This window comes from Aythya marila, assembly GCF_965140915.1.
Source record: "Aythya marila genome assembly, chromosome: 4".
In the NCBI taxonomy this organism is placed as follows: domain Eukaryota; kingdom Metazoa; phylum Chordata; class Aves; order Anseriformes; family Anatidae; genus Aythya; species Aythya marila.
In genome coordinates, this window is record NC_139045.1 from 43,094,740 (window position 1) to 43,111,068 (window position 16,329).

A 16,329-nucleotide genomic window follows, 5' to 3' on the forward strand; every position below is an offset into this window, starting at 1 on the left:
TGTAGAGCTTGCTTTTGATTATTATTCATAGTGAGCTTCCATTACCTCCACAAATTCCATAGTCTATCAAAGGGAGAATCGTTGTAACTATGTACACCCACGCTTGTTAAGAAGAGCCACAGCCTGCTGTAGCAAGCCAGTGTAGATCCACTGACTTTTCCTGGCACTTTAATAATATTTAGGGCAGCAGAGAGGCTAGTTCCAAAAAATTAAGCAGTGGCCAGTAGTTTCTCTGTGATATGAGTCAGCAAAATTTATATAACCTCAAAATAACACAATTTGGACAGTTGAGTCTTACTGATAAGTCCATCGCTGACTCACTCAGCCACCAGAAAATTCCAAAAATAGGGAATTATCTTTAACAAACCTTAGTCAATCCACAAGGATTAAGGACAGGTCTATTCCGCCCAAGGAAATTAAAGCCCAGGTCAAAGAGCTTCCTTACTGAGGAATCCCAACTAAAATGGAAACCGGCACTATTCCTACCACAGAAGAAAAGAGCTTGGAGTTGGAGCCAGACCATAGAGGAGCAAACAAGAGAAAAGCAGGAAAACAAAAGAGCACAAAGAGAACAAAAAAAAAAAAAAAAAAAAAAAAAAAAAGACAAAGAAGAAAATAGAGTATTTTCCATTAAGAACTGTCAAAAGAGCCAAAGATGTCAATAAGATTCACACACACAAGCAATTCTTGAAAGGATCTGCCATAATTAGCATTGCAGCTTGACAGTGAATGAAAATGAACACGAGCAGTTAGAACTGGCCAGATTTTTGTTTCCTTTCATTTCCTCAAAAAGACTTTAGGCTAAGAACTCTGGGGTCAGAAAAGCACGCAAAAGACTCTGAAATGTTTATATGGTGCCTCCCTGGAGTTCCTGCTTGGAGACCATAAACCATGCAAGCTTCCTGGCCAAGCTAGATCCCTCGGGATGCATATGGCTGTCCTGGCTGCTGTGCAACCCCACACAGTGCCATAGGGACAAGAGACGGCAGCACAGCCCCCAAGCGTGGGGACACCCAGCACTGGCCATGAGCAGAGAGGTGAAGCACCTCTAGCATCTACAGCACTCAGCACCATATGATAACAGTGTTTTCAAACCAAAGTACTTCTCCCAGTGAAGTAGGTATTTTCTGTACAGGACACTTTGGTTAGTCAAAACACTCCTAGTTTTTCTATTAAAACAAAACAAAAAACTGATCAGAAATGTTGGTTATTCACATGTTGATCATTCATTCACTGAATGAAATCTTACTTTTACCACAAAGAGTTGCTCTTGAAGGAGCAACTTCAAAAAGTTCTCTGCCAGAAGAGGAAAAGGAAACCTGTTTTTCTTCAGTCATATGGCTCTGTACCTCTCAACTATTCTTAAACAACCTAGGTGTGATAAGACACTCTATTAGGTCCTCTCCATGCTAAAGGGAACTATATTAACTCAATTAAGCTGATGGTTTTCTAGAAACAGGACTGGTAAAAATTTCTAGCTTTTGCTATTCAGGCTAGCTAAGGTCAGATCATTTTAGAAATTATTCTTGATATTTTTTGGTCTATGGAAACAATTTTCTCATATTTTACTGATAGCAAAATTGTTCCAAATTATTCCACATCAACATGGCTTATCTCTTAGCACAGAATTTCATAAAAGAAAGCACAGCAGTCTAGTGTAAGACCTGATCTATATAAACATAAAGAAAAAATAATCTGAAAGATGAATGGTGTAACAATGCCTATTCTTCAAATTCCTTTGATAAGCACATCCTAGAACTCCTCTGGGAAATAAGCCCAACCTTCTCTACCGTCTAAACATGTTACTCTGCAGTCTCTACTATCTTCTACACATAACATACAATGACAGGTTATCCTTGTATAGTTTGCCACAGCATTAAAAGCAGGACTTGGGAAGGTAGCCAAACACCTGAGGCTAAATCCCTAGCACATTAAAATTCTATTTACTGTTACCCATAAGGCTATTTTACATATAAAAATGCAAAAGGCGATCCATATGGAATTAAACGGATTGCTCATTTCTGGGCTTTTCCTTTTTTTAACCTAAAATAACTAGGTCAACATCTTCCAGAAGGGCCCAACATGCTCTAAACTCATGCGACAGGAAAACTCTTACCATTACTCTTGTTTTGGGGAAGACAGTACAAAATTTACAGGAATTTTTCTCATTCGAGTTTTCAGAAAAGGAAGCACAGTAGAATAAACCTCCACCACATGGAATAATACAGATTTTTATATGAAATATCAGTACAGACATCTACCACTGGAGCTAATAAAACAGTAGCATGGGCCACTCACCAGAGGAAAATGAAGTATATATTGTGCCTTTGGGTTTCACAGTTCTGTTTTCATTTCAGAAGTATGCAGAGAAACCTAGATTCTATGAGACATTTAATGTACCAGTTACAAGATCCATCTGCGTGATTTTACCAATATCACCTTCTACATCAGTTCATTCCAATTTCCTTAGCCACTTGATACCCAGCTCCATGGATGCCACTGCTCTCCACTCCACATTGCTGAGTGCCTCACTCTCACCTTTTAGTCCCTGGAGTGATATGGGTGGGAAAACCAAAGAGTGAACAGATCACATCCAATGACAACTGGTTAGCTACCAAACTTCATCAAGTCTCTATTGTACATGAAGAAATCAAGGATTACTAGAAGTCACACCTGACCAAATCTGGACAGATATTTCACAAAGATAACAAAAGGCACCTAGATGACAAGATTTGAAATCTCTTCTCTAGTGTACAGGGGGTGACAAAGTTCCTCAACCAAACCACAGTATTGGAAAGAGACCGATATCAGTATGGGCAAAACTAAGTGCCTGAAGGAAGAGCTTATTCCCCTGTTAGCTTTGTCCCAAATACAAAAGTGGTATTTTTGCTGAGTTGAAGAAAGCTTGAAGCATCCTTTTGAATAGAAAATGGCAGGCAAGCTGAAAATATATTTTTTCATTGAACCTAAGCACCTGCTGTGGATCACTTCCAAGAGCCTTGCCCCACTTCTTTTCAGCCCTAGTGCAACACAAACACTCGTTGCCTCAACAGCAGTCAAAAACCCAGGGAGTGTGAAGAGGAACAAACATAATTCCCCAGTTTGTACCTTCCTTATTACCAGCCATTCGTAAAAAACACAGCCTCTAGAGATGCCAGTGGGTCTTACAATGGTCAGACTGTAGTTAATGCATGTTAACAATGTCATGGGTAGATACCCACCTTCTGTGCACTGCTATAAATTACATGCAATTGCTCTGACAGTTTGCATCTAAAGTGTTTTGGGGTGTTGGGATTATTTTAAAGTTTATTTTATTTATTTTTTCCAGCACACTAACATTCCAGTTGATAGCTCCGGAAGTATGTTCACATTCCGCTCTACTTAAAATATTTAAAAGATTACAGTAAGCAGAGGAAAAGGTACCAGATATGGATAAGTATACTGAATCATGTAATGTAATGTATTCATATTAAGTAATGCTTACCTTTGATGAAGAAAGTAAATAATTAGCTACACTTAAAGCATTTTTCTCCCAATAGCTCAGAACACTGAAATACAGGCAAAAGCTTTTGAAGACTTGAAGAAGGGAATAATTACATTTCATAATCTCCCTGTACAGGCAAGATATCATTGCTGCAAAACTGAGCATCTATATACACAGTACCTTAAACTAATTATTAAACTGATTAACAACAGTAACAATTTTTCCTGATGGATGGCCACATAAACAAAATTGATAATTTTGCTAAACCCAAAGTATTTTTCAGGAATGTGCCCACTTTGATGAAAGTTTTTTTCAAAATATTTCAGGGCTTTGTTTCTATTGAGAGAGACGCAATGGCATAAACATGCAAGCCCAAAGCTCAAAGAAACCTTTTCTTTTGAATAATCCAGTGACTTAGTGTTTTTTTCTTTTTGTTTGTTTGGTTTTTTTATTTAAGTGTTGTGTCATGACCATAAATATCTTAAGTGTCAGATTATGAATCCCTGTGAAATTGTGCTCTTCTGGGTAAACGTAGATTCCAGCCAGGATTTGTAGCAATATTTGTTTTATTACTGGCTTTTCATTTAAGACCCTGGCTTTTTTTTTTTTCTTTTTTAACCTCTCTAACCTCAAGTAGCATCTCACTAGTCTGCAATATTTTGGTGTAGACAAAAAAGATTATTTTATATACTTGAGTCATTAAATGATTAAAAAAAACACCCCACAAAACCAATTAACATCAGAGCATGATTTAAGACCAAGAAAGAAACATCAAAAGACATTATAACATTGTTTGATGCTCCTCTCTTGGCAATAAGCTTTCCCCCATTTCACAAACAGAGGGAAAACAAATGTTTCCAGTTACACGTATGCTCACACACTGTTGGCTAAGTGAGGCCAGATCTTTCTCTGTTAACTACATTGGTATGCTTTAGTTGCCAATTGGCTTTGAGTATTTGTCAGAAATAAGAGGTTCCTCCTGCAGCAATGCCTAGATAGTAAGGGGTGATTATGAGATGAAAACATACCAACTTGGACATGAAAATAAATGGATGTGACTACAGTGCAGTACAGCATTAAGAAATTTATTCTTGTATAGGCTATCACAGAACATTTCATTCTCTTTGAGAAGTTAAGGCACTCACACTGCAATAACTAGAAACTACAGTCTTCTAGGGGTAGTTGAAACTCTGGGCTTCATTCAGAGAAGAGTAAAATGGGAATTACCCCCATTGGTCTTAGGAGCATGTGCTACCAGTGAAATGAAGACTGGCTTCCAAGGGCATCCCATCCCATCTTACTGCCCACTCCCATCCCAGTCACTTCCAGAAGGACCATCGGGTGCTGCAGGAATGAGACCCTTTTTGTGCTCTTTCCTCCAAGATAACTAGAAACACTGGACAAAACAGTCATGCTGCTTCTCAGAATTGTTCCAACAAACAGGTAGAAAAAAAAATCTAAACAAAATGTTCTATGCTTGTAACATAAATTGGAAGAGTCACACACATCAAACATTTCAAAACTATTTCTTAACCATTTTAAAGAATGGTTTCTGGCTATAAAATTGTGCATAAATTAAGTGGAAAAATAAACAATTAAGGCAGTACAGATATTTACAAAGAAGCAGATGTAAATACTCTCCACAGCAGAAGAAATGTGTACAGAAAAAATTCTGCAAGGTTTTCTCCTCCTCAGACTAAAAAGTAGAGGGATGTCAGAGGGAAGCAGTCAGGAGAATAACTGGGGAAATCTAATGAGGTATAGCTGTTTTCTGAATATCCTCACACATACAGGATTATCAAGACACAAATATGAATGAACAGGAGTTTTCTACAGAACAAATTATGACATTGTTTATCACATTGCTTGATATTTCCCTCTGCCTTCTACTGAAACAGAAGATGTTTTGAAGTAGGTTTCTATCCTTTGTTTATGGGTGCTCTCAGTCTTTCCAGTAACACAACGATATACATACAGCCTTTGACAAAATGGTGTATGGCCATGTAAATGTATCCACTCCCTGACTTACAGACCCATTTGGGTGTTTTTACCCACTTCGGAAACACAGCAGCAGCATGGGGAATGACTGAGATAAAGTGTTTTTGTGGATTATCGATGGCCCATCACATCACTACACAAAACACAGCAACTGCTTCTCCTTTTTTGTGCACTATGATGAACCTCAGTAATCACCTTCCTCTGTGTAGCAGGGAACATCTTACGGTGCCTGGAAGCCACAAAAGTCTGGCAAACCATTTGGCTCTGCTTTAAATATTATGCAGATCATAGAGGACAGAGAACAAGTTTTACTTTGTAAACACAATTAACAGCTGTTCCATCTGTACCTTTGCACTCAGGTTTTTAATTTCTACAATTTAATCTCTTTGTTCACAGAATGGCTTAGGTTGGAAGGGACCTTAAAGAGTTGCACAATTGTGCCCTAGCTTTACGTGTCAGACACCAAAATCCACGCTCTTCCCCTAAAATCTTTGCATTGCCAGCAGTAGGCAAGACTTACTGCTGGGTTCCAGCATAACCAGTCTGGTTTCCAAAGTATATCAGCACCCTGGAAGACCACTCAGAGCTCAGGGAAGGTTAAAATCAAGGATGTCAAACTGCCATTCAGGGAAGCCTTTAAAAGCCAGTGAAAGACCCTATTTAACATAAAGGACTTAAAATACTTAAACACTTTGGCCAACCATGGCCTAAGGAGAGGCTTAAGATCGCCATTTTGAGAATCTTTTGTTTCTCTTCCTCAAGCCTCTACAGCAAATCTGCTAGTGCTCTAGGCTCGCACTGGATCATCTATTTGAGAACAAATGTCTCAGGAATGACATGGGGGAGTTATATACAGCAGGCACTGTATATGAACACAGAAGGTTGCCACACAGGGGAGGTAATTCTAGCTGTCTGGAAGGAGCAGGTGCAATAGTAAAACGGCTGAGCTGCACAAATAGCAAAATCTACCAATTACCTTGTCAATGTAGACCTGATGGTAGCTGTAATAAGTGATTTGCAGATATAATAAGTACAGCATGGTCATACACAGTCTGTACTTCAATGGTTATAATGTGGTCTTACAAAGAACCTAAAAGTTTTTGGTGTACCTACAAGTCTAGAACACTACTAGCCACTTATTAAGCCTGTTAAAATGTTTTAGATTGATTTCCTAGTGCCTAGAATGCTGCCATCTAATTTCATATTGAGTAACAAAAATGAAAGATCTGGATGTGCAATTCAACATGGAGGTTTTGGCAGTTGTAAACCCTTTCTCTCCATCTGCCTGGTTTAAAACTGTCTCAAAATATAAAACAAATGAAATAAAAACAACCAATAACAGAATCCACAAGCAAGGAAGGAGAGACTTCAACAGGCTATGAAAAGCAAATGGCTTTCACATGCATCTGAATCAGAGATGTAGCTTCAAATTAAGCAATGGGTCTCTAGCCCTACTAATCAATTTAACAGTTAATTATGATAACTTCAGCACATCAATCAATTGCTTGAGAAAATGTTCTCCATCCAAAATCAAGTACAATCAGCTCTAAGTCCTTCTACGCACTTGCATGTATCACCTTGGAAAAAGAAGAAAAGCAGTTTGCTCAGGCAAACTCCATGGACTTGAGGGTTAAAATTATGAGAGCAGACAGACTATTCAGCAATGCTAACATTCTCATTTGGCTTTGCTCTGCAACTTCCTCTGTGTAGACAAGATACTCCTAACTGATCTTTGTACAGAACATTGGTAATCTTGCCTATGTGCATAGTATCAAGCATGGGTAAAATTAATCCACAGTGTGTGAGAACAGACAAGAAATTTAAATAGGCTTTTCAATCCATGCTGCCTAACTGGAAGAAAGCAGTCATTAGGAAAAAATATATTTGGAGTCTCCAAGTATTTCTTAGACATAATATAACCCCTTTCCCCAAAACAAAAAGCCTTCCTTCCATACGCACCTTCTATTTTTGTACACACCCTTCCTCACTTTTTAAGTAATACTTTGGCACTTTTAAAATAATACTTTGGCAAAGCATATGAAAAATTCAAAAATAATTGGTCGGGTTTGGCAAAGCTTAAAAAGTATAGGGAAAGTCTGGAGAACAGAAAGCTGGGCACATGATAATGATAACTTTGTTCTCATACATAGGCTGAGTTATTCATAGCCCTTAATTTGGTGTATGCCTGCATTCACAATTCACAGATTTTATACAAGTGTTTGTATTTCTCTAGAAATGTCAAGCCTAAAAGGTTTTTAATTCCAAAATAAAAGGACACGAGCATGAAGCTGCAACGTACCTGTTAACCGAAATTTGCTTCCAGCAAGGTGTGACTTCGAACAATTATGTGTACCTGTTTATGTCATTCCTCTGAAGAGATGCCAACCCCAGCCAGGCTAAATCTCTAACACACTGTCAGAAGCTAGGGAAGTTTCTGCATTAAGCACAGACAATATTATCCCGCGATTTGCTGCAGCTACAGAGAGCAGTTGTGCATTAGCCAGGAGGTGGCTGGCATCACCTGAGATGATTGTTTGTGTCTCTGCATTTTAAAGGTCAAATTTAGAGATGTCTATCATGAAGTGGGGATGCACTGGTGTGGCATCTGCGCTTCCCATGAATTTGGCTCTGGGATCCTTTACTGACCAAGTAAGCTGGCCTTCCAACATCCCTCAGAGAACAGCATAGATAATGGTGCTTTTACTCGTTTTCTGCTTTTCTTAAATTCTGCTTACATATTAAAATAATTACTTATTAGTAATTTAAACTCAACTTAATGTTGGATATCACATAAAGGAAGTGTTCTACATGGCACTGCCAAAGAAAAGGAAATGCTCACCTGAAGGGGGTTAAAGGCAAGGAACAACATAGCAATCCGTGGACATAAAGTAGCAGGAAATAATGCATTTTCTCTGAAACACTGTACCAAAAAAATCAGCAGGGGAACAGCAACGGGTACAGGAAAGTCACATATCTTTTGAATCATGATTTTTTTTTTTTTGAATCATAGTTTGCTTAACTAGAATAAGATTCAAAAATGTGTGTAGATAAATCAGATAGGGAACTTACACCTAAATTTCACACCACAGGATTTTTTTTTTCCAAGGTGCTTTAGGAGTATGAGTCCCAAATGCCTGACATAACAGTCCCTCCACTCTGAAAAACTTTGAGCCAAGTATTTTATTTTATTGAATTTTCACCTTCAGTGAGGTTGTATCATACTGAATTAATAATCCAGGATAAAATCCCTTTAAAGAAATGGATAGAGCTCAGGCAATTTTCTGGGACACCTTCAACACAGTACAAGTTGCTAATAAAGTTTCACCAGGTGGAGGATAAGGGAGAGAGAGTCAAAGAAGAATCCTTACAAGAAAATCAATTTTTAAAACTCATTTTGAGGATAACTCATTCCTGAGTGCCTGCAATCCAGCAATACACCACAAATGATTTTGGGTTTAAAGTGCAGTTGAACTTCAGAAAGGAGATGGACAGAGGCTGGAGAGATTTATGTGGCTACAGTCTGTTGTTGGTTTTACTGTTTGCTGGTGCCCAGCTCTGATTTAAGATGTGCTGAGCAGGCTATATATAAAGTAATAATAAATTATTGTTCTACATGGAGATTTATGTGTCAGGAGCCCAGAGCCCAGAATGCATGCTTAATGAGTTTTATAAATCTATATAAATAAATAGAAATGAAGTCACACTGCGGGATGTCCCTGTCTTGTGTCTCTCAATACTATCTAAATTACTTTAGGTTTATTTTCAACATGTATATAAGTATGCTCACAGAAACACGCTAATTATCAGCCTGCAAGATCAGCTTGGGTTTTGAAAGCCAATTAAGTTCCTTGTGGGTTTATTTTTGTCAAAAAAGTCAGCGGATACAACTCTAAACATACACAGGAAGTATATCTGCTGCGTAAGACGAGATTTTTACAATTACTTTTCTGACCATAAATACACTTACTTCATTTCTTCTTCCTAACTCTACATTTCCCATATATGATTCATGGTGTCATGCCAAGGTCACCCAGGTCCTCAGTATTAAAAGGTTATATAAACATGTATCTGGAGGAAGCAAAATGAATCAGATAGGCAGCAGACAGAGTGCAGGCTCGAGCAGCTCGAAATTGCTAAATGGAGGGAGAGAGAGTTAAAGCCAGATGACCAACATTACAAAAATTCACTTTTATTTGTAACTTCACACCAAACACAAAGAAACACAGTATTACCGGGAAAGAAAATTAGCAGAAAATGATTCATTTAAGAGAGTGCTGTTTGGGGGGAGGAGCAGGGAGGTACAAAGGCAGCCCCCCCAGTATTTGCCCCTTTGGAGCTATCTGACAACCTCTTAGTCCTCTGCTTTCTTGTGTCATTCCCCAAACCCAGCACCTAGGCAGATCACTGCTTCAAAGACCTGGCAAAGACTTGCGCTTGGAGCCCAGTCTCAAACTGCCATTGTGCAACTGATGTTCTGTTGGGCAAACTACTCCACAAATGAAACAAAATCAGAAGTTGTAAAACTTACGGTCAGGACTAAATCCTTTTCTGTAGTATTTCTGTTAATCCTATTATCCTTAGCTACAAGTGCTGGCGTTGGGTAGAAAAATGCTGTTAGAGGGATGGTGCAAGAGAGTATCGGACAATCAGACTAATAATTTATATATCCACATATTCAAAATACTGTAATATTAACAGCAACATTTTACATTCATAGCATCTCTGCAAACTAAGGCAGTTTTACAAGTGTGAAAATTGTGGAGCACAGTCTTTTAGTGCTTTGTCAGAAGCATCCTAGGAAGTCTGGTCAAATGAGAATTGGCATCCATTTTTTGCTTCTAGTCTCATACGTGTGCAGCCTTTTAACCTTCCTACACCTCAATCATTTTCTAAGTTCTTACAGACTTATAAATGACTGCCACAAAGTAATCAGCAGCAACTCCAGCTCTATGATAAAGCACTGAAGTGGAAAAGCGAGAGGCAGTGGCTGGCTTAGTAATGAGTTGCTGGTGAGCAGCTTGGATAATAGCACAGTACTGCAGGTCAGCTTTGACTTGTATCACAGAAAAAAGGCAGACCTGTATCACAAAAAAAAACATCCTGAAGAGTGATCAGGCTAGCATCCACTCTGGCCCCAGGTACCATCCAATTCAGACTGGTGAGTTTGCACTTTGCCTCTAGACTGAACCAAGGAAATACAGGGAGAGCTGGGGACACACAAGCTCCTCTGCAAGCCAGAACAGCTTGGGCAAAGCATCTCTGCAAACTTGAGCTTAAGCCTCAGAGCAGGTCGTGCTGCTGCTCATGACTGCAGATGCTATGTTAAAAGCACAAGCTGCTCCCTCTCCTGAACTAACTAGAGAGAACCATTCTTCTCCACCAAGACACTGACTGAAGACGAAAAGGCCAATAGTCACTCTGTGACTTCTGCATGGATAAACCAGGCAGAGAAAGAGCACAGCCAGAACACTTGAAGGCTCAGGCACACCTATTTGAAACTTGACAAGCCGTGGAGAATAGATCACCCAGTGTGCCTGAGCACCGTCCTCAAAAACCCACTTTCTATTAGAAAAGGAAACTCTCCAAGAAACAGAAGCAACTTGTATGGGTAGTCTTGGTTTGATGACAGTCAGAAAGATTTTCGTGTTCCCAGTAAGCCTCATTTTTCTCTCACTTAAGACAATCTCGAAGTATTTGATAGTCCCAACAGGCCCAAAAGAGTTACTGAGAGTTAAGAAATGATACATCTGCATATATGCACAGACACTTTTCATGGATGTATGTAATACCTAGTATCATTTTATTTCTTTCACTGCCTTTAAGTTGACTAAATTCCAAGTCTCTAGTAGACTAGAAATGGGAGAGGAAGAAAACTACTGTTATTCCTACCAGCCAGCAATCAGCAAGCTAAGGATGGTCTACCACTCCCAGACCTAAATTTCCTAATTTTGTTGGTTTATGTAACTGTGAGCTTCTCAACACAATTCCCTGAAGTACCTTAATCTGCTTTTCTTCTTGTCTTAGCACGGCCTTACTGCAATTTCTAGAAATCTAACAATACTCAATTCTGCTTCACTCTGAATGCCTGTTCTTTCTATTACTCATCAAATAAGATTCAAGGCATAAATGGAACAAGGTGGCAGAAACTAGCTTCCAGCTCTAAATTCCTGACACTACAAACCAAAGTCTGTAATTTATAGTTAAAAAAAAAAAATAAAGCAATGACTTCTTGTTATTGTTACCTTTATTTGAGAGGTTACAGCCAAAAATTGTCCAAATTCCAGACAGTGCAGGAACAGTCACACTTTCTCCTGCCAACTTACAGCATGTTAGGACAGGAATAATTTTCTGTAAGAGGACAGCATGGTTGAGGCTTTTTCAGAGCAACATTTTTTCAAACAGTAAATTAAGAAACACTATCTATATTCACTGACAAACTGATAACCACACATCTGGCATGCAACCTGCGTGTTCCCAGCCGGACCAACACCCATTTCCTCTGCGCTTGTTCTTGTGCGATGGATCATCTTTGCTGTAAATCTTGAGATCTGGCTGATGTCCTCCACTGTGAGTTCATTCTCCCTTATAGTTTTTCCATATTCCTAGCAAAGGCAGCTCTGCTTCTTCAACTTCAGTGAAAACCATTTCCAAAATCCTAAACTCCTCTTCACCAACTTTCCATTCTTCCAGTCCTAATCCCCGTCTGTCTCAGGCTGACTTTTCCCACCACAATCTTTTATATGCATTGTCTGATAGCATCTTCCTCACCAACATTCAAACTATTTTTCCCTATTTTCCGCTGACGTCATCTGACATCAATACAGGTGTGCATGTTTGTGTCCTCAAGGCTTGGCTGCAGGTATCCCTTCCACCAATTTCTTACATTTTCCCTTCCCGCAGGAGCCCTGTTGCTCACTCTCTTTGTTTTCTTTCTCTTCTCCCCTTTCAATACACTGAGCTGAAAACATAAACACCACTACTATTCTCACATTGACTACTCATGAATTTTTCTCCGCTTCAGTCTTTTCACTCTCTCTGTCAAGCCAAAATCTTGAGCAGCACTTCAAAAAATCCTTGCAGAGAGCCACCATCAGCTCAGGAGTGACACAGAGACAGCACTGATTTACCTCCATCACTTTCCCACTCAGGGTGAGCCAAAAAATTACCGTCAGTCAACATTATAACAGGAGCACTTCTGACTTGGCCCATTTCCTGAGTTCTTCACACTAATGTGAAATATAAACTTTGCAAGTTCTTCCTGCAAAATATTTCTAAAATAGATCTATTCTTTATCAAGATACTGATGCCTGCCTCACACCTCAGCCCATATTGCAGTCCTCCATCACTGACTCATTAGATGCTTGGTGTACTTAAAACCAAGCACACACACAGATCAAAACTTAAAACATGTTACATGTCCTCCACCAGTTAGACCTGGGAGTGCTTTTTGCCAATAATTTTATCCTGCATGTCCTCCAAATAATTCTTTGGATTCTTCATGGCTATGAAATACACACACCCACATCAAACCCCACAGTCCTTACAAAACCTGGTCTGTTGACATGCTGAGGCCGGTCCATGACGTTGTTTTTATTTCTTCTGTTTTCACCTTTCTGCCTGTAGCCATTTGTTGCCTCAAGCCCTGTACCGAGATTATCAGTTCTTCTGGTCAGAAACCGTATTGGTGCTCTGTCTCTGAGCAATGGGCCCAAGTCCTCAAATGAAGTCCAAAGGCATTGATTGTCATTTGGTAGATAAAGAAAAACTACAGTTTCTGCCCAGCTACAATATTTCAAAATGAATTAATGTGCAGTTCTCTCCTGTGCACTAGCTACCAAAAGCCTAACCAGAATCTGCATTTCTGAAATTTCTGCAGCCCTTTAATACCTGTGTTATGCCTCTTTTCCCTGCTGGCAAAAAAAAAAAAAAAAAAACCAAACAAGTATGCCACTTGGTTAGTGCTTCACGCTAATTAAAAGCAAATAAATACATTTCTGTAAGCATAGAACATTTTCAAGACGTCTTCAAGTACATTATGTAAGCCTAAGAACATTTTCAAGAAGCACAAGTATTTACAAAAACATCAGAACCTCCATTTTATGGATAGAGTAACACAAGGTAGAAAACTCAGTTAGTTTCTACCAGCAAAATCATACAAATTGAGCAATATAACCCCATTTGATGTCTCTTCATTTGGTCTTCGATGCAGATAGGCTCTACCCAACAAATTAAGCAGGAAATCCTAAATAGCGCAATAGGAAAGGAGAAAACATTTCTACAATGAGCAAAGGGGCAGAATGTTTTGTGAGCAAGGCACCTGAAGAACAACAAAGCTACGGGTCTCATCTCTTCACTTAGACTGAGCAACCAGATGGATGAAAAAATACTGTCCTGATGTGCTGATTCTGATCGGCTTCTTAGCCAACAAATATTAGCAAGACAAACTACTTGGTTTTAGTTAGAATTATTAGCCCATTTCATACTGAGGGCTCCTAAAGCATGAGGCACTGCATCACCGTCTCTGGTGTTGTATCAGCTGTCTCCAGGCTGGAACCTACGTTAATAGGATTACTTTGCACAGGTGCCATAAATTAAGACTTTCAAGAAAAACAAGTCACCTCCTTGTGTTACTGAATTTCACATAGTCACCTTTCAGCACAGAGCTGCCACTCAAAACTGGCAAAACCTTAAATTAAGCTCACGAGAACAGGGACCAGGGGGGACAAAGAGAGTTCAGCCTGACTGCTGGGGATGCTCTGGGCACCTCCCACTGACCTGTTAAAGCAAAGACAAAGCTGTGCTGTGCCTTAAGGAAGGCTCTTGAAGTTTCCCCTTCCTGACGCAGCACCCGAGCGTGCACCAAAAGCGAGCCACACCCAGCCGCAGGCGCTGCTACACGAAAGCCTCCGGCTGCCTCCTGACAACGCCATCAGGTGAAACAGGCACTTGGCGCCCTAAATAAACAGCGCGGGACGAGGGAGGGAATTACTGACATTTCCGGGTTTGGAAAGAGACCTCTGGAGCCTCAGCTCCCTTCCAGGTCAGACTGGCTGCCGCCTCGGATGCTGACAGGGACAGGGAGAGCCACGACGCTCGCCTTGCGGTGGGCGAGGGCCGGCCTGACAGAGAGAAACAAAATCTTGCTTCTGATACCTCTCAGGCTCCTGGGTTAGAGAAACCTGTTAGCCCAGCCTTGCGCTGCTGTTGTTATTTTATCGACAGGATTAAGATCCTTATCTCAGCTGAGCTATTTTCTTCAAGTTGAAAATCTACATTTGTTATGGTACCCGGGGAGGAGAAATGGTCTGGAAAGCGTGGGCTTGTTCACGTGCGCTGGGTGCAGGCTGCTGACTTCAGGCTGGCATTTCCACCAGGGACATGGCACGTACACGTGCTCTCCCGGTCTGACGGTTTTGAGCTTTGATTGTGTAATTTAAAGAAGTAATGAATGAACAGAAGCTCCCATTCCACTCAAATCCAACTTCTCTACTCAAAATGCAGGTTCAGTATGGCAGGAAGTTGAAATGGAGGAAAAATGAAGTAGTTTTCTAACCTCAGAAATGAAGCAACCTACTTTGTAATTCATTCTAACAGCACTTGCAGATGAAGACAATGGCATTCAAACGTTTTTCGGTGTTACTGGGAACCTTTTGACTTCAAACTGCACAGCCCTGACATCTCTACCTCTAAGAATTAGCTTGAATGGGAGAAGGAATATTCCCAGGAAAATAATTCCCATTGAGAGATACATCCCTCTGTACTTTCAGTTAGGGTCAGGCTTCCCACATAACTTACTCAGCAGGCACAAAGTTTCTTCAAACGATGGAGGATTAACCAGCGATCACTCCTACCTCTCCACATCCCATCTCCTCCCAGTTTCCTTTGCTATGTCTCTCTCTGCTCCTCACCCTGGCGATTCCAGACAGCGGCTGGCATGGGTAGCGGCTGGGCACATCAGGTTCTCTCCTTGCTCACAAGAAATTATTTAGCAGGAATCTTTGGCAAACTTAAGGCCCTCACAGAATCAACAACGACCTCTAATCTTCAAGAGTAACGTAACTTGGTATCAACAAACCCAAATGCACAGACTATCACATGACATTTTCAATATACTGATGTATTGAACTTTTTTCATGTCATTTACAACCAGCCTGTCATTTTTCAAGTTCAAAAGGTGTGGGTGGGTGAAGACCCCTGTAAAATGCTGAACACATGCGACCTTATATTTTTTCTCATGCAATGTAAGCCTATTCCTTAGCTTTACTGTTATTGCTATGTAGCTGCTGTTCTTTTATCAGCTCTTTGAGACCATCTAGCCTTCAATGATTACTTACAAAATTCAAGCAGTGCCAAGAAGCCTGCACCCAACAGCTATTATGATGCTCTCCCTCTGTTCATTTGAGTAGGTGTCACCTTCCTAAGTCTCTTGCTGAATCTAGACAAAAGATGCATGGAAATTCAGGCTACTGCATTTCCTTGCAAACTAATGCAAGAGTTTTCTCCACTAAGTGCAGCAACAGTTCAGAAATGTGTTATATTGAACAGAGAATAGGAAAGCAAGCAAGATGCGGCCCTCGCACACTGCATGACTTGTCACAGGCAGCAAGGCTGCCCCTGTCCCTAAGTAACTCATTGAAGGACAGTTTTGCCTGAGTACTTATCTTAAATTCAGATTCCATTTACATTATCCTAACTGTCACTGCCAGAGCACAGTCTTCCTGAGACAGAAGGTATGGGGTCTTTAATGAGAGTGGAATAATTACATTCTCACACCAGGACCATAAGGTGTAGAAGATGAGTCTGAGGGAATAGTCTTAAGTGCATGACAGCAGGGCGAGACAGTAGTT

The 16,329-nt window shown here is 40.1% G+C and overlaps 1 protein-coding gene across 2 annotated transcripts in view; it reads right to left on the reverse strand.

Annotated features, from left to right (window-relative positions):
- Positions 1-16,329, reverse strand: part of LOC309877489 (ATPase family gene 2 protein homolog A-like) — a 159,669-nt gene that overhangs the window by 56,339 nt on the left and 87,001 nt on the right. The gene's annotated exons all lie outside the window — the stretch shown is intronic.